The 19,985-nt window shown below is 40.6% G+C and overlaps 1 long non-coding RNA gene across 1 annotated transcript in view; it reads left to right on the top strand.

Moving 5' to 3' along the window:
* Window positions 1–16,735, top strand: part of LOC104957050 (uncharacterized) — a 46,212-nt gene extending 29,477 nt beyond the window's left edge. The window contains exons 2-3 of the long non-coding RNA XR_799626.1: window positions 7,672–7,784; window positions 16,621–16,735. This is a non-coding gene — a long non-coding RNA (uncharacterized lncRNA). The remainder of the gene's footprint in view (window positions 1–7,671; window positions 7,785–16,620) is intronic.
* The last annotated feature ends 3,250 nt before the right edge of the window (window positions 16,736–19,985 follow it).

Raw genomic sequence — 19,985 nt, 5'->3', positions numbered from 1 at the left:
TGTGTGTGTGTGTGTGTGTGTAACGTTGTGTGTGTGTCAGAGAGTATATCAATTGAACTACAAGTAAATAATCTCCAGCGGTTTCGATATGTCATGAATCAAGAAAAAATACCAACATTTATTTTGGCTCAATCTAATTCTTGCTTTCTTCTGAAAAGTCACTCTATAAATCCTGGATGCTTATGATAATATTGTGATTTTGGGCTCAAATCACGAGGACTTCCTTATTGCTTAATCTGATCGCAAAGTTTAATTTTATGCGGCCGCCATCCACTGAAGGCATAGTACTCAACGGCACATGTTATGTGATGAGGTTGGACCTTGCAAAGTTAAGCATTGTAAAGTCTTTGGTCAAAAAGCCACAATATTCAAAATAGATTTGTGATTTAACCTCAAAGAATTGTATACTTTTCCCTCAAACAGTAATTGTATGATTTCATCTCAGCGAATATTCATGGTTGTTTAATCACATAAAGAATATTTTCATTGTAATGTATGTATTTACCAACCTACAATAGCCCTAATACACCATCATAGTGCTAATACTCCTAAATGACTTGTGAATAGTTTGAGAGTGAGCCTGATGCTGCATGAATGTGTGACTGGGTGTTTCTCAATGTCGAGGAAGGCTGCTCCAGAGCCACTATTTCAAGCATACTACGCCATCGAGTGCCGCCGAAGGACTGTTCCAATGTCCAGCATACTTGGAATTCTACCGAGCCCGGCGTACTTCGTAGCGAGACATTTCAAGGCTGCACATGTGTAGACTCCGCGGTCTTAAAATCCCCACAATGCTTTGCGCACGGACCAATGTAAGACGGGCCTCTCATATGACGCACACTTGCTAGCCTGTTCTTGCTAGCCTGTTCCACTCTTCGTTTTCCGAATTCCAGGAAGTATTTTTGCCTCGCTTCTGAAGCAAGTGACTCGGAAGACATGTGCTACCAAGCAAGCGTACTTGAAATTGAGAAACACCCAGAGTTTGCCATTGGGGCACATTTATATTAAATTAGAAATGGCCAGAGGTCTGTCCGCGCTCATCTCTCAAGTGTTATCTTCATTAGTGAGACCTCTCTCATCTGCTTCTCCATCTCTCATATATTTGTGCTCTTTATTCCTTTTAATCATCAGTGAAAAAGAGAGTTCTCTCTCTCTCCCTCCTCCTCCTCCTCCTCCTCCTCCTCCCTCCCCTGCCTGTGTGTTTGTCCGTGTCCAACAGAGTCACACAGACTCCTCTGTTCTCTGTCTGTCGCTAGTCTGTTTAATGAGTCCTGCTTGGGATGGTACATTCTGCAGTTTGGCCTTTACTCTGGGGCCAGGAGGGAGTGGGCAGCATGAACAAAAGAGGAAGCAAAGCCTGCCTGGATAGATGGCACCAGTCTGTCACTTTAGCAGCAGGGATTTTAAGTTAGTGTGCTCCAACTTTAGCTTCAGACAGAAATTCATTAATGCTGTCTCACTATGCGATGTTTCAGATTCTGTATATCTTCATATTTGTTAAATGTCGCTTCAGATAGCCAGATATTTTAGATTGGCTCCATGTGGACATCCCTTCAATCCACCCAGACACTTCATTTCCTTTTTGATGAAAACTTTTATTTTCTTCCAGAACAAGGGTGGATGATTTCTCTGTCCATCTGTTTGTCCTTTCTCCGCCACATATTTGCAGATACATTCAGATTAGGAGTTGATTGGATAGCAAGATGATGGAGGGAGTTGGCAGTTATAACACAATATACCAAAATTGACCTAAATAATGCTTCTGCTTTAGATCCATGTGATTACCTCTATCTGTATTCTGCATGACTTACTATGCTGTACAATCAAAGCCAACTACAACAAGGAAACTGAATGCGAGCCGTGCAGCTGGAGTCATTTAGATTTTATAAGTTTGTTTTCTGGTTCAATATGTTTCAGTCATTNTCAGCCAGCCCCTCCACCCACCCCACCGTCACACACCGCTCTCTTTTGAGGGAGAGCTCTCTTTGTGTCCCAACAATCCAGAAACGATACGGTAAATGTACGTGTGTTGTGTGTTGTGTGTGTCCTTTGTTCCGAGCAATGGGTAAATCGAATGTCCGGTTCTTGAGTGTATAAAAGGCCAGATGACTGTCGGCGCTGTAGTCTCTGGCCGACCGGGAGCGTGGAAGTGAAAGGAGAGGCAGGAGATTGTCTTGTCCGATAACGCAGAAGCGCGTGTTGACGGTGTTCCCACCTTCTCTTTTCTAATTTTCGAGCAAACTTTAAGATTTTTGATCGTTCGTCACTAGAAGCTGTTACAAACACCCGGACACGATAGTTTCCGTTATAGTTTGTCCCATTTATATCACGCGACTGCAACACTCCACCGTTGGTTTGGGGTCGTACGACCCTGTCCGTCACCATTACACAGTGTGTGCTTTGCAGCGATGCGGTCTGTGCTGTCGGCGATGGGGACTATGTGTAGGATAAATCGGTAGATGGTGCGTCGCGTTTGTCCGGAGAGAGCTAGAGTGGAAAACGTATTGTATAAAAATCAGCCCCGAACCCCGAGTTGTATTATGCTCGTTGCTGGTTCGCAACTGAAAGTCCGTCGTACACAACGAAACAACTGACCTCAGCTCACTTAACAATACTAGACATAGCGAGTCCTCCCGACCGACACGATTCACCGCAGAACTACTTTCCTCCCTTTCAGTTGTTGTCTCAGCAACCTTCGTTCACAAACATAAATTACACCCCGCAATGTCTCTGTAAAGTCATAGGATGACGTCAGTATCCATTGGACTCTATTAGCTAGCACACCACATCAGAGCAGACTGGGCTCTGGTTTCAGACAGAGGGTGAAAAGAGGTGCTGCAGCACAGGCAGTATGAGAACAATAAAGAGCTTTTTGAACATTAAAGCACGGAGACATGTCACAATAGAGACACTAAATACTGATATGAACCTGAAAATGAGCACAATAGGGCCCCTTTAAAGGAAGGTAGACAGTTTAGGATAGATAGTATAAACACTAATCAAATATTTAACATCTCTGATCTTGTATCTGTTAAAAAAAACGAATTGTGAAATGAATACCAGGACAAAAAAATAACAATGGACAAGCTTTTTTATTTTCTTCCTCTGTTCGTTTTGACACATCAAGGTGACACAAAACATAAATTTGAAAATAATGTGTGACTTTTACACCTAAAATTCACTATTGGTTTGCACTAACAAGATAGTATAGCTTGTTAATTAGTAATTTTAGAAAGAGCTAAAAAGTGTAATATATTGATTTTACTTCAGAAACCGCTTCCAGTCTTTATGCTAAGCTACGCTTACTGCTTGTTGTCTTAAAGTTCACAGTCAGCTTACATACGTGACAATGCTATCAATATGGTATAACTCTGAGAGTCAATCTCTCCCCAAAAGTCTAACTGTTCCTTATAATAAGTTTAATGTTTTCAAAAAGATACACTCACAGCCCCTATCTCTGATGGCCAGACTGGGACACACATAAACTCTGTGCACACACAATGAAGGTGACTATCATCTATTCTGTGCAGCTTTAGGCCCCCCAGGGCTTTCAATGGCCTTTTTAGGGTCCCATTAAACAACTGTGAGCAAGCCTGCAGGTGGGAGGAATCAAGACGTAGTGATGGCTCTATCTGTGGGCAGATGGTGATGGAGGAGGGAGAGTTGGTGCTATGACTTTTGAGGGAATGTGAAGGATGGAGAATAACAGCAAGTGAGGAGAAATGAAGGGGTAACAACTGACCAAACGCTGACCTTAAGTTGAGATGAAGTTGTGATTGAATGAGAAGATTCAGGGTGGTTTGAAATTAAAAATAATTTGAGGGAAGAAAGTGGAATTGTGAAGTTTTAAAATCATCTCCAACTGGCCAATGCTTCACCATTCAACCATGTTTCAAGACAATTATGCAAGGAGTTTTTCCAGACGACAGAAGCTCTAAAGTGTGGCTTAAAAGATCTCCAGGCCTCGTAGTTTAAAGATAGCTCACCTCCTGACACTACAGCTATGGTCTTTGACCCTATCGACCTTAGAACTTGAGACTTGCATGCTAGATGCTCCCTCACCTCAAGATACAAAATATCTTTGTGCACATCCGCTAAGCAGACCCCTCTAAACAGCGCCTGTTTACTATCTGAAAGCAGCCACAGTGTAAAACGTCTCTTTGATTATTTACTTCAGTTTGGAATTTGTTTTAATTAAAGTTTTTATGAAACACAAGTTTACAGTTTGCTGTTGGTTATAAAATGAGAGAATCAGAGAGACACGGGCCAGATAAAGCAAATGGAAATGTTCCATTCATTTGAAGAGAAGGAACACACACAGATGGTGATAACATGTGGAAGCACGCACTGCAATTTCACACAGCAATTAGTTCACAGCTAAATACTGTGGGTTTGTGTGTGAGCTTCCCTCTGAGCGCTTGTAACAGCCAGCTGTGTACGAGTGAGGAGACTTCCGTTAAGAAAACCAAAGGGGTACATTTGGTGAAGTTGAGTGGGATCGTTTTCTACAGGAACACATCAATACACACTGGAGACTTAATTCAGTCAACAGTTGTGATTAACTTATCATCCCTATTTATTTGTGACTTATTTTCTGATTTAAAAGGATAAAATACCCTTGTTGTCATGGCAGCAGACATTTCAATTCCACCATTATGGTTTGCTATAATAAGGAAGGGAGACAGATATTTGTCACGCCATTATAATGGATTGAGCAGGTTTTGATGTGCCCACTTCCCCATGATTACATTTCCTCATCATCATTTAGTCCCAATGGGTGTTTGTCAAGGGAACCATGGTGATGCTATCAATAGGGTCCGCCTACTAGAATGCGTCATACCTAAATCACTCTTGATACAACAAACTACAAAAAATCAGGAGTTGTTAAAACTTCTTTTGACAGATTTGACTGCTGTGAGATTTAAACTATCTGAGACTTTACACCCTAAATACTTGATTTGAGAACTAAAGCAAGGATTATAGAGCCTTTGGTTCTGACTGTTAAACACAACCACATCAGGTATGTCTTGCATGACCATACAGTCATACACCTTTACATATTTCATTGTTAGACCTCTTGTTTGGACTTAAAGAGGACATATTATGCTCGTTTTTATCTTCAGATTAGTATTTTTTGCTTCTACTGTCTCCATGCTTTAATGTTGAAAAAAATCTTTATTGTTCTCACACTGCCTGTGCTGCAGCACCTCTTTTCACCCTCTGTCTGAAACCAGAGCCCAGACTGCTCTGATTGGTTAGCTGGCCAGCTCTGTTGTGATTGTTAAATCGCTTAAAAATGTCCCGCCCCTTAGCCTATCACGTACAATGTGTTAGGAGCACTAGCCAATAGAAGCGCGAGTGTTACATAGGCTTAACAAGTCCCTGTGAATAAAACCCTGCTTACCTCCAGAGCTTGGATCACTGCTCAGAGGATCCAGATGGTTCCGATTCTTAATTATAGAAATTGGATTCTGGGACATCTGCTCAGTGTCAGAGCATGTTGTGTTTGTCTGCTGTTTGTTGTCGTGGACTGTGTTTATGTTTATGTTAAAATTGGAATTATGGGGGCTGGGCTGCCAGCCAGTGCTCGGCACACCAGGAAGTGCTATTCCACCATTCGTTCCTCAATTACAGTATGTGCTATTTCAGTTAACCAGCCTGTTAAACAGCAGACAGCTAATTTAGCTCAGCTCAGCTTCATGAGCTCAGAAACAACGAGAGCTGACAAACATGTGTGTGCTTGTGTATGGCCTATTACAGATGCTCTATGAGAAAATGTTATCTGTAATATCATTGCAGATCATTACTCGTTCACTGCAGTTCACTTTTTCTCAAAGATGCCCGCCTCCCTCCTTTGTCTAGTAGTATAATTCCAAAGTTTAAAACTCAAATTTATTCAGCAATCAGCAGTTTGTACAGTTGTCCAAAAGCTGTTTAGCTTGGTACTCTAATTTCACATATAGGCCAAATCACATTTTGGGATTCAAAGATTTGGTTTCAGGTCCGATGAACATTTTTGACTATCGTAGTGGAGATACCAAGGTTTGATGAAGGGTTGGAAGTCCACTGATGCTGCCAACAAAATCTGGAGATGATTGGATAAGCAACTGTAGGAGTTCACAATAAAATGTGTAGTATGAGCGTGTGTGAGAGAGAAGAGGAAGATTTGCTTCATAATTGTATTAAAGTCTCAATGCCACACACTTAACACTAATATAATTAGTTCCCAATGTTGCCTCCAGTCAAATATTTATTTAAATAATCTAACAGAGTCTCAGTGGTGGAAAGACCCAATGTGTTTCAAATAATTCCTCAGCATATCTGACCCAGTTATATGCAATTTTTGTTTGAGGCTTCTTAATTCATGTTTTATGAAATGCAATATATCTTAGTGTCCTTTATAAATTTGGCTCACCTAGCCGGAGTCTTCCCTGTTGAAAACTCAACTGTGACACGTTAGAATGTTTTGTGCTCAAATTTGCAGCTACAGTATGTACGGGACATAATGGTCTGATCAACTGGTCTAATCATGTGGGGTTATAAAAGTTCACCAAATGAGCACCTTGTTGATGATTTGCTCTGTAGCTGTTAGCGGTGATGGCTATCTGACATCTGTGGAGACGTGTATGTTCAGCATCACTCGCATTCCTCCTGGACGTGTCCAGATCTGCTGCTGCCGCACACATCCTCATTCCTTTACTTCTCTGTTTCACAACTCTTTCACACTAAAAAGATAACAGATGAGTTCAGTGAACAGGGAAAGGATGGGAATATCAGCAATGGAATGGACTCGTTGCTGAATTCATGGAGGAATGGCTCATCTGAAAGTGTGCAAAGTTAAAGCCGTTAGTTAGTACATTTATTAAAAATAACTTTGTCATATCTGCTAAAACTGTCAGTATATCCTGACAGAAATACGTGAGACGGGGTATCTGTAAAAAAAAAAAAAATCATGTTCCTCTGCCTTCTCCCAGCACTCCTAATAATTTGATCTTGCCTGAATAAAAGAACTGAACAATCAGAGCTGAGAAATCTCCAGAACTCTGATCTAACTAGGAAGCTCATCAAATGTTAATCAAGTCTCTCCATTGCCTATTTCCCCCCTCCGTTGTTTCAGAACCATATTTTACTTCCTGTTTAGATGTTAAATGAGAGAGAAGGTGTTAAAAACAGTAAGGCTCAAACTAAGCTCCGCCCACTCTGCTGCAGGCAAACACTACGAGCATTTGGGGAGGACACATGATTTATCTAACTACTGTCAGGATATAGTGAAGGTTTATTTCATTTAATAAAGTTACCTTTAATATGATGCAACCTCAATATCTTCTTTTTGCACTTTCTGATACAACATGTACCTTTGATCTCTGACTACGCCAGCATATGATGAATGTTTTAGAGACCGGAGGCAAACTAAGTTCTAGTTTGTCATGGTGAAATATATGTTTCACCAACATCAAAACGTTCTCTTGCATCAGTCCATGTCCATTGGAAAACCCAAGATTCTTCCTCTTGCTCAACACTCAAAGCTCTACCTTTGATTCAGTGTAGCTCAGTTTTGCTATCGATCTTCTTACGTAACTCTCGGCAAGAAAGCAATCGGTGTATTCAACAAATTGTCAACAACTTGAAATTGGTCTTTTAATTGGGAAACATTTCTGTGTCTGTTTGCAGAGTCTCCTCCAGAGAGGTCAGGACGCCGACGCAGCATGCCCGGCAGCTCCTCAGACAAGAACCCCCCCACCATGGAGGCTACGTCCACTGCTGCCACGCCTTTCAGAGTCACCGTGAGTACTGTGAGTGTGTGTCTGTGTATCGTCCCTGTCTTCTGTGCTAATGAAATATGATTTTTATAGCCCCAAATCATCACAGAAGTTATATAGGTGGATGTGCATATAAACAGATACCGTATGTATAAAGGTTAATCAATACATTTAAATGTGCAGGCAGCAGTGTGGGTGAATGTTTAGTGCAGGTTATTTTAGATTGGTTACATGGTTACCTCTTGAAAGATTGTCAGCGGCACTTTGTGGTGTGCCAAGCAGGCCTCTGACTTTTCTCCTCCTTACTTTGCCTTAAGAAGCTCTTAGCTGTACATCAGTGTGTACAGAAGGCTGCTCTGGTGTCCAGATGGACTCGTGCCAATCTGAAACAAATTGACTTCAAATGTTGGAATGGGGCCTTTGATGTTTTGCGTATACACATCACACATCTACACATCTTGGGTTTATGTTCAGCACACCATCCTCTGCTGCTTTTTTACTTCCTGTGTGATTTTCCATTGCATTTCACACTGAATAACTTGTACACACACTCCCAAACCAGAACCTGCACGCACAACACATTCACTCACTTAGAGGACAACTACACACACAAACACAGACACTCTCACACAGAGCAGTCTTCATCTGGCTCTAAATCGAATCTGGCATGCTTGCTGCCATGTTTAATTCAATAGATAAACAGCCAGTTAATGAAGTAAAAAAAAAAGATCCGCTGTGAGTCATCAATTTCAAGCTAATTAGCAATTAGCAGTGCACATTTCCATTAATAAATAACGAGTGGGGAGATGACGACCCGGAGGTGAACTGTAAACAGTGGATGTTGGGTCAGAAGGGCCAAAAGCACTCTGCGCTCTCAGCCTTTGTGGAGCTCTAGCAGGTATACTAATGGGCCATGTTGAGTGTTAAAAGGCATTGCAATATTTCTGAAAGGTGTCATTTCTTTCTTCTTTTCTATCAGCCATCCTCAGCACTCAGTTTTATTAAGAGGAAGTCTCAACAACAAAAACCAACATTGGGATGCCTCTAAGGAAAGTAAAAGCTCACAGTGAATAAATTAACAACTAGGCGAGACCCGCTGGTGTTGGACCACCCGCGGAGTGGGAATAAAGTGTGTCACGAAACAATTTTAGAAGGTGCAAATATAAAATCACCTCAGCTTGATGAGGCAGAGAATGCCAAACTCTCATTGGTCCAGATAAAACCGTGAAGATAGCGTTGCAAGGGAGTGTGTGCATGCATGGATGTGTTTGCTCTTGTCTTGTGAATGTGAATTGAGTCATTGAACTGTTTTACTTTGATATGATCAGGAATCAACGAGTGGATATAGAGAGGTATAGAAGGTGAATAAAAAGCTTGCAGGAGACAGAAAGGGTCAATAGTGGAGGCTAAATATTGATTAAGTGTCTCTCATGCAGTACTCTCCTGAGGAAGAGAGAGAGAGAGAGAGAGCACTGCAGCAAAGTCATTCTGTCCCAATCACATGACCACTTCATTTACTCTGATAGCTTATTGCTAAGCAGCAGTGAGTGTTTGCAGATAAAAAACCTTCCCCAGACAGTGTTTGACCCTTTCCTGCACTTTTTCTCATACTGCCCCCTTCTGGTCTCTAGAGGCAGCACAGCCAACCAGGCAACATTTTAAAATGAACTTTTATTAAAGATATGTAAATGTTCTGCTTGAATGAATACATTTTAAGGATAGTTAAGGGAGGTGTAGATGGATCAAATACTCATTGAAAGGGGCGGCTGTGGCTCAGGGGTAATTGGGGTCTACCAATGGTCGAAGAGGTATTCAGATCTTATTCTAAAGTGAAAGTAATAATACCGTAGTGTAGAAATATTCTGTTCGAGTAAAAGTCCTGCTTTCAAGATTCTACTCAAGTAAAAGTACAAGTATTAGCAGCAAAATATACACAAGTACCAAATCTATGTATTTTATTATTGGATTATAATTAATGATCCATTAATGCGTTGGATAATTAATTTTGCTGCTGGAAAAGAGACACATTAACTTGTGTACTGCCCGTGATCTCCATTCATAATAGACACCATAATTCATTATTTACTTTGGTTTTTGTATTAATAATATGAACCTACAAAAGAACATTTGAACTGATCTTGTAAAAAAATGCATGATAGCGCTTCTTTACCAGCAGTATTTGAGTAAATGTACTTAATTACTTTACACCACTGGTGTCAACCCATCAGAGGGTCAGTGGTTAGTCAACCCCAAAAACTGCTGTTGAAAAAATGGCATGTCTACATTTTTTAAGTATATGTAAGTCGCTTTGGATAAAAGTGTTAGTTAATTGACATGGAATATCAACATAAACACTTGTAGTATATAGACACAATAGATAAAGTATGCAGATGGATAAGGTTCAGTCATGGGCAGGCAGTCAGTGGGTTTCTCCTCCTCCTCGCTTCTCACTTTTCTCCCTTCAGTGAAAAGAGTTGCGGTGACATCTAAAGTACCCCTCCTAGGCCTTGAGCTAAATCTGTCAAAATGCTTTTCTCTCATGTTTTTTGAAGAGACTGGGTTGAATGTGTGCACTCACAATTGAAAGCCACGTTCACACTCACACAGAAGCCCAGCCTGGAACACTTCTCCAAAACAATTTTCTCCCCAGTAGACATTGGAGAAAACTAAAACCTCCCCAAAGCCTTATCTTCCACAGCCAATTGAGAAATATTAGAAAAGTGCATACATCAAGTATAAAAAGTTACTACTTGCTAGTTTCTCTTATTCAGTGGCTGTTTAAAGAGCGGACAAACAAACCTTACCTCAGTCCGTCACGTCCTCGTCCCGCTGATTGCCCCCGCTGGCTGGATTGATTCTCAATTGTGCCTGAGCTCCTTGTCCAATCTCTCCCTAACTTTATTCCCCCCCACACCTCCCCTCTCCTCTCAGATACTAGCAGGGGGTCTAATTGGACAGGTATGTCTCTTGTTTTCATCAGGTTGTGCTAGAGGAGGACAGAGAGGTTGATGTAGCAGCAGGGAACACCCCGCTGATTGTCCAGGCACAGATTCTATCACAGCCCATTAGGGAAGCCAGGAATTGCCAAGCCAAGGGAATAGAATTAACTTGTTGCATTTGCTTTAATTTCATGAAAAAAAGCACAGCACTTGTCTTCTCAGTGCTCAGTTAATGGGCTTGGACAGGCTGAGATTACAATCAAGTATGCAAGCCTGTTCTGCACTCTCACAAATACACAGATCTGCACTGTAAACACGGTGACATAGTAAACACTGAGACTCTATTTCCACTACCATGAAATTCCATTTAGACTTATCGAGGGTTGGTGCTAACCAGCCCCTCCTCCCTTGGAGGATGCATGTTGAGTCAGATGAATCCATCCCCTCCTTCAGCTAATTAGCTGTCAACAGTGGAAATGTGGAATTATTAAAGAGCCCGTTGAAATGCTAATATGTGGCACTGTATTGGACCCCTGTCAGGTTGCACTGGCTGTAATAGCCTTAACATGTCTCTGTGTAAAAATGCAAACTGAAATGTAAATCGAGAGACATTAGAGCAAAACCAATGTATGTTAGACTAACTGGAAACATTTATCCAAGGGGTCTGTATTAAGTCAATAATTGACATTAATATTATTTAACCAAGCTCACAGGGAAATTGTATTCCCATAAGTCAATTTTACACATTTCTTTAGAACACAATAGAACAGTGATGTGACGTATTACATCTCATTAGATGTCATTTGTGTATGTTAGCAGTTACTGGCCTTGTCAGCTGTAAGAACTCATTGAATACAGCAAGACGTAATGTGGAGACATCAAGGTGTTAACACTGTGTTTTCACAGTGGTGGAATAAGCACTCAGATATAGTAACAAAACTAAAGTGTTAGTGTTGTGATCAAAATACAATTAAACTACCAAAACCCAAAGTACTCATCATCTGTAATGGACCATTGCAAAACAATATATATTAAATGACTGGAATATGATTATTGGTGCATTAATCTGTCTATCAGGAATGGTACAATTGGAGCTAATGAAGAAGACAAATACTGCTGGATATCTTAACCTAATCATTATATGTTTGTTCATGAATCAAATCAAACCAAATGCACATAAAACTAATTGTGAAACAAAATACAATTTCATAATCAAAAGAATCCCATAAAAAGTAGGACCCAGGAGTTCTGGAAGCCTGAAAGCAGCCCTACCTATAGGCTTTATTAAAAAGAAAAGTGTTTAGCCTACTCTTGAATGTGGTTATTAGATGGTTCATGTTTTGTGCCTGAAAATGTATTCTGTAATAACTGGTGTCATATTGAAGCACATTTCTAAGAAGCGGACTGATCAGAACGAAACCTTCATTCTATAGTCTCAATGTCTATGACGTGCCGAGCCCTGATCCACGGCCACCATGTCACTCATTTTCTCCTCACTTTCCCCCTCATTTACTTTCATTCTATTGCTTTTTCTATCAGCTCATGCCCTGCCGTCCCCTCATTGTGCGCCCCTTCTCCACGTGTCCTTCTATCATAGCTCATCCGTCTCTGGAAATCACTCACTGTCTTTAAGTCAGTTTTTTCACTATAGTCTCACCTCTATTTCTGTCCTCTCTCTATTTCATCCCACATATATATATGTTTTCTCTTGCCCTCTCAATCATCTCTCACGAACAGGCGCTGAAGACAAATTAAATGCTAACACTTTAGCGCTTCTGGAGCGTCTTGCCTCCCGTGGGGTATAATCTGACGTTAATGTAGGCGTCACTCATCCTTACTGACTGATTGTAAGTGTTGAAATAGGACAGTTTAAATATTCTGACCTTTAACCTGTGCAACAGCTCTGTGAGGGCTTTACAATTCTAAGTGAATTAGAGAAGGGTGTTATATCACGTTGCATCGCTGCACTAAGCGAGAACGAAAAATATTATTAGAAGTTACAGTATAGGGAGTGTCATTTTCTGACCTGGGCTTTTTATTCTCTCGATTCGCTCCATCCCTTCTAAAACGTCCATCCATCAGGGGAAGCATAGAAGTAAAAACAGAACAGCCACTAATCAATTCACCTCGCCTACAGGGACAGGTTTCTATTCACCGACTTCTTTCCACGAATGGAGAAAAAAGAGGTTTTAATTTGTTAGCTGTGAATATGCCATCAGCAGCAGCAGCAGCAGGCACACACTCTGCAGAGAGAGGAAATGACGTGAAACTACCCTAAATGTGGAGGGGATTGTGATTGATATCCAGAAATGATAAAAGGTGTGTGTCATGGTGTCGGTTTTTTACTGCTCTGCCATCTTAGCCATCAACAAATCACAATCCCTTGCCTCCCCTTGATTCTTTTCCTCATGTTATTTTGAAGGCTCTGGTCTGGAGGGGATGCTATATGCAGTTGAGGAAAAAACAATATTCCTTCTGCACAAAGTCTGACTCATATTTTGTCATTGTTTAGAATGGTGCTTATGCTAATCTAACCACATGCCCACGCATCCACATATGGAGTGGATAATGGCTGAGGGGAAGACTCAGAGAATGAGAGTTTGATTGAGAAAGCAGCAGAGCCTCAGGTGCAGCAGTGACTCAGCCTCTGTTATTCAGCTCAAAGCTCCCGCACACACTTCACCGATGGCAGGTAACAATTGGAAGTCATTTTCTGCCCATTTTCGGTGGTCTCACTTGAAGTATACCATGTCAGATCTATAAATATCTATCATTATTATCACCACGGTCAGATCCATATCGAGTGTGCGTAACTGCCATTGTTGATGATTACAAAGGCAACAATTGGTTAGTTTGTTGTGACAATAACGAAAATGCATATGATACTACCACACAATTAACAAATCCATCAACACTAGCTCTGGCCTTTTTTTAATGCTTCAATGTCAACTTATTATTATACAGTTTTTGCAGTCCAATACATTGGTAGACTTTGACCTCAGTAGCATCTTTTTATAGATTTTCCGTGCCTTGGATATTCTAACGTCTTTCAAACTCCATGTCCACATTTAAATGCAGACCTTCTGTTATAAATGTGAAGCTTTTAAACCAAGACGGAGGTATTTGTTAGACTTTTGAAAGCTCCCTGGAGAGCCTCAGAAGAACTACTGCTTCCACCGGCTGAGTGTTCTTCCTTATCTTCTGTGTAGAAACTCTCCTTTTATTAGTGCTTGTTTTCCAAGATTTTCCTCAAGCTTTTTCACTACCGTCAGCAGCTAGTTTGAATGTTTAGCAGCTGTGAGTAACCATTTCCATTTCCATGAAAATGGCAGTGAACATAAACAGCACCCTCAAAACAATTGAATATTCTGATATTTGTATTAGACAAACAAAGAGGAGATCGATCAAATATAATTTATATTTTATAGTATAATCCTATAATGATAATAAATACTGTATCGTATAGTAATGAAACGTAAAATGGCATTTAACTGACGAGGTGTTTTGCTGGTGAGAGATTGTAGTTGCTTTAGCGTGTAGAAGCTAGTAAGCCTATTTGATTTGTTGTAGATAGGCACAACATGTTTCATATGCAGACCTTATTTTCCTGTTCCATGTTAAAATAAACCATTTTCAATGGTACCGCTGAGAAAGAGTAATTTCTTTGTTCATGGAAAAGTAGTTAAAGGTCATGGAGAAGTCATGGAAAATCATTGGTGAAAAAGTGTTTGAACCCTGATACAGGTTTATGGAATTGTGCTAAATGTCCCTTTCTAGGGAAACGACAGCAGGTGACTGTTGCACAGTGGAAACATGCCTGCCAACATGTTAAAACTTTCAAAAACATATGTTTTACTCTCTGTATTTTACTGCACTTTTATATATTGTTCCTTTCCTTAAGTCTGTTGTATGTTGCATTGTTAGAGGAGCCTGACACTTAGGTTTTTCTTTCCCAAAACTATGCTGTAGCTGTTTTGCATCTGACACAAAAAAGCGCCTCTAAATGTTCTCGAATGTGTATATGAAAGACTGCATTTAAAGGCATCATACATGAAAACAGCTAACTTGAAATATAATATTGTGTACATTTAAATGTGTTCAATATGATCAGTTTTCCAGTTTGAACACACTAAACACTTTTGAAATAGTTATGTCTGGACACAGAATTGTCCCTCCCATGATTGACGACGCCTGTATTCTGACATCAGCGGATCTTTGTTCCTCTCCCAGAGTGTTTCACTGATGACAGGTGTTGTTTATCAGGATGCATTGGCTGCTCTGTGATCAGCTGGCAGGCTGTCTACAAGTCACTCTCTAATTATGCCTTTACCACTGTTGCCCTGGGCGACCTCTTCACACTGTAGGTGGTAATTATACAGGTGTGTTAATGGCATGACTGGGACTGAGGGAGGTCTGATCACTGTGTGTGTTCCAGCCCTCCTTGTGAGGTGTGTGTGCCATTAGAGGTCTCAGTGCTGCAGCTACGTCTCTGAGGTTATATTATGAATGTGTTCAGACTGTCGACGCTGCTATTTTGTGTTATCTTAATAAAAAAAGCTACACCTGAGCCTAAATGCTTTCTAGTTTAGTTATTTCTCCAGCATGCTGAGTTGTACATTTCTTCATGCTGAAGCTACTCCATCAACTCTTTTCTTCACCCTATTCATTCAAAGACCTTCGTTCATCCTCTTCATCCTCCTGAGCTCTTTCTCAGCAGTGAATTATTTGAAAATAAAGCAGAAAAAAATCAAATGTTCTTATCTTTTTCTACCTAAACAATCGCCACAGCATGCCGTTTCTGCACCACATCTCATTCGTTCTTATTCCCCCGCTCTTAATGCCAGCCACAGTTGCCATGGAGACAGCGAGGTGCTTGGGTGAGTGTGATTGCAGATGTTAGAAGAACTAAACACCCAGACAGAGAAAGGAATGACAAAACAACAAATAAAGGGGTGTATCTGGTATAAAAACACAGATGTTTGAGCGCTGTAATTTGTTAAATGTTGACATAATTACCGCAGTGGGAAACAATCCCTAATTTCTGCATAAATATTACCTATCAGCTAATTATGTCTATGCTCTTTGGGAATCTTCTATAGAGCGGTGCAGGAATAAGTCCTATAACGGGAAATGAGTCAGCATTTTAGCACTTCCAGGCTCCCTCGTCTCAAATGTTTTTTTAGTGAGTTTTTGGTTAAATGCCTGAAATAAGGCTTGTGGTTTGTTCTAGTTAACCCAATTTTCAAGTTTCTTTCTACGTGTAAAATACGTCAGCGAACACACGTTGCAAAATGTCTAAAGCTTTTAGGTTTCGTAAAATAGCTGGTTGCTAATAGGGGATTAAATGAGAGTACAAAACATCATAAGCCTTTAGCTTAGCGGTGGTGATGTGAAGTCATGTGAGCGTGATGTAGTCTGTCTATAGCGTTATGTTATCTCTTTAATTCTAGGGATTGCATTTATGCTGAAAAAATCCTAAAGTATTGTACATATGAGGAGATTATCCTGGTGAACAAAACCTGTAACGTGTGTTCACCAAGGATCTTATTTTCTCCAAACTTCCTGTTCATTTCTTTTCAAGGAAACCTTGGCATGCCAACTTTAGGGGTCATCTTAGAATCACCACTACACCACTCTTTTGTCAAGGCCTTATTGAATGTGTTTGCATTGTCTCTTTGTATTTAGGGAATAAATTGTGTAGACATTGTCCTCCGGCTGTAAACATCACCCTGATGTGAAGATCTATACTCATTTATCACTCATTTACTGTTCATGACACCCTGGATTTAGGAAATGGATCACAATGTCAGTATTAATAAGTCCTGTCTCACTCATGATCTTGATGTATTGCCATCTCTGAGATGTACCTCACAAAGTAGCTGAGACTCACTTTATTGACTGTATGTGTCTCTCTCCATCAGGGCTTCCTCAGTCGCCGGCTGAAGGGCTCCATAAAACGCACCAAGAGTCAACCCAAACTGGACCGAAACTCCAGCTTCAGACACATCCTGCCTGGCTTCAGGAGCGTTGACAATGACAGGTACTGTGTGTGTGTGTGTGTGTGTGTGTGTGTGTGTGTGTGTGTGTGTGTGTGTGTGTGTGTGTGTGTGTGTGTGTGTGTGTGTGTGTGTGTGTGTGTGTGTGTGTGTGTGTGTGTGTGTGTGTATTTCTTGTCTTTTTTGGTGCCTCTCTCTCTCTGCCTGACAGCTGGTTGTTCAGGTCGCTGTTGACATTTGCGTGTTTTTTTTTTTGTGAAAACAAGTGAATCCTGACTCTCCAATCTGTCACTTGTAATGTGTTTTCCCTCTGTCGGTTTTTTGTAATACAGGAGGAATCTCATGTCCTCTGTCGTTTCATGCCATGGCACATTTGATTATTCGGAGAGTTGTTGCTAGAGTTTGTATGCTGAATTATGAATGTATTTGCATTGCCATAAGGGCTTGGAAATGAAAACCTGATATTTGCAGATCGCAACAAAACAGCTTACTAAGTCACAAACCTTTGTCAACAAGGAAAGTTTGTCACCTGAAGCATCCCTAATAAAGCGTGCAGAGTGCAAGCACAGCAGCTAACTGCTTGTGCTTTCCTCTTGGTAATAAACATATGCCATATGCTGTTTTATAGCAAGGGGTATGGTGCCATTAAGTACCTTATACTTACCCAAGATATAAGGTCAAATAAACCTTTTTACAGGTAAGAATTCATACAATCTATTCAAAGAGAGGATTTTTCTTCAGCTCAAACAGCTGTTGGCCTTTTTTTTAGGTTTTTCATTCTACTGAATTTAATGAAAGAGTAAGCTTACAGGAACACGTCACCCGCAAAATTACCAAATTTGTAATCAGTAATTCGCCTTGCGTTACTTGAATTTATGAAGCATTTTTCATCCTTGAATGCCTCCATGTTCAAAGAAGAATCTAAAAACAGATACACGTTTGGTATATTGAAGTAATTAGGAGGAATGTTTAACAACAGCTAAACTAAATCAGAGCATCTGTTTTTCCAACTCTCAGAACACTCGTACAGTATTATCTTATAAATCCACTCGTTTGCTCACTACTGCCTAAACAATGCATTTTAGTTCTAAATGTTGCTATTTAAAACACATGCCATGTTCTTTAACAATCCTCAGAAAAGTGTGTAGCACGCATAACACTTCTTGATGTAGTCATGCTGTTTTTAAGACTTTTCTTTTAGGAGTTAAAAGTTTGTATGATGATGAGTCATTTATGTATAATATCGTTATTTTGAGGGTGAATTATTCCTGTTTAAGAAAACATTTGAGGTTAGTAATAGTGACTTCATTTATTTTTGAATTATGAAGTGCCCAGCTTATAAAGTTGCCTCTTATCATTTCTATCAGTCCCGCCTTCTCTGGTCTCAGAGTCTAAACTCAACAGATCTATGTGAACCCTCGCGTCCACAGCGCTGCCCCTGAGATGGTGTTTTGCTTCAAGCTTTGATAATTGCCAGTTTCTGATAACCTCTCCTGATTTCCTCAGCAGTTCAGCCACTTGGCAAACATTTGGCCTGGCTTAATGACGTCAATTAGTTCTCCGGACCTGTGATCGCACTGTTTTTGAAATGTTTTGATGGTGTTCCCATGCATGCACAAGTAACAGCTATATCTCCCAGCACCTTGGATAAAAGCCACGTTGTCCCTCTGTGGAGATTCATTAATGGAGGTGCTGCTTTTGAAAAGATGTTCTGCAGCTTTCGTTCTCAAAACTCCGAGCCGAGTTCTGCCTCTCTTCGTATTTTTAATGAGGCATTACCATCACTGTCAAACTCTCACAAGGGAACACTAGCGATTGTTCAGTGTGGAACAGAGCGAGCTGGTTCTCTGGTGCAAGGGAACAAAATGAGCTCATCTGTCCTCTCTTTGTCCCGCTGTCTTCTCTCATTCCCTTTCCCACTTCCACCCAGTTCTATAATGCCTCTATTTTTCTAACCCCGCTTCCTTCTATCCATTTCAAACTCATCACTCTCCTATTCCGACCTCATTGTCCCCACTTCCTTTTCTCTGTTTTTACAAACAGTAGTGAGGATTTGCTAACCTATCAGCATGTATATGTTTCCTTCGGATCAAGAATGACAAAGGAAGCTAATATAAGACAGGAAATTGGACTACAGGAGGTCTTTTATCTCACCTGACTCCTATACGGTCTCCATTAGAGCTGCACAAGCCATTGGAGCTATCAATACAATGATTTTCTTGCTGTTTATTTCTAGTAAATGTATCTTCATTAAGTGATAGTAAGTTAATGAAAGTTAGTTGTTTATCCTTTTATACGGAAATATGATCTTTTCTTTTACCATTTTATGGAAATCCACTGATCAAGATAGGTGAAACCAGTTTATACTGAAAGTATTGAAATATACAACATAATTATTGCCTGTAAATAAATGTTTGTATTACTTATTAACTGCATAACATTTGCTATCTGGTGCCTCAGCCGCAGTCATATTTTTGAGTTTGAGTTTTTAGTATTTATCTGTTTTTTATTTTGCAGCTACAGGGATTATGTTGAATGAAAGCTCATTTGTGGTATGATTCTAAACATTTTGTATCTATGTTTTTCACATTCTCATTTTGTTAAATGATATCATCAAGAGGATCTGTAACAAACAAATTCTCCCACACCACACCGCTCCTCCGCTCCCTTCACTGGCTTCCAGTAACTGCTAGAATCCACTTCAAGACACTGGTACTTGCGTACCATGCAACGAATGGATCTGGCCCTTCCTACATCCAGGACATGGTTAAACCATACACCCAGGGTTCGAGTTATGTGGGAGCCAATGGGAGCTGAGCTCCCATAAGGAGGGGTCTGAGCTCCCACGGACGCAGTGAAATCATACATCTGTGGGGGTCGCTAATACATTACCAACAACCATTGTTTTAGTCACAAATAATGCATGTGTCAATGTAATGAGTATTATTTACGTTAACGTGAACTACGCATCTCTTGAATGACAATATGCCTGCGCTGCACCCCCAAGGTGCGCAATACATTATTGCACAATCTATGCCTGTGAGCGTGCTGCGCGAGCCGAGATGATGTGTGTGTGTGTGTGTGCGTAGTTGAACCTTTTCATATTTAAGTTTCTATCAAGTAGATGGCTGCTGCTGTTTGAGTGTGCACACACGCGTAGAGCTCAGTTTATAACTCGAACCCTGCATACACCCCAGCACGTGCATTCCGCTCTGCATCGGCCAAACAGCTCGCTGCACCCGCACTGCGAGGGGGACCCAAGTTCCCATCAGCAAAAACACGTGGGTTTG

This window comes from Notothenia coriiceps, unplaced genomic scaffold (assembly GCF_000735185.1).
Source record: "Notothenia coriiceps isolate Sejong01 unplaced genomic scaffold, NC01 NC01_scaffold00026424, whole genome shotgun sequence".
Taxonomy (NCBI): Eukaryota; Metazoa; Chordata; class Actinopteri; order Perciformes; family Nototheniidae; genus Notothenia; species Notothenia coriiceps.
This window is presented reverse-complemented; position numbering and strand designations above follow the sequence as displayed.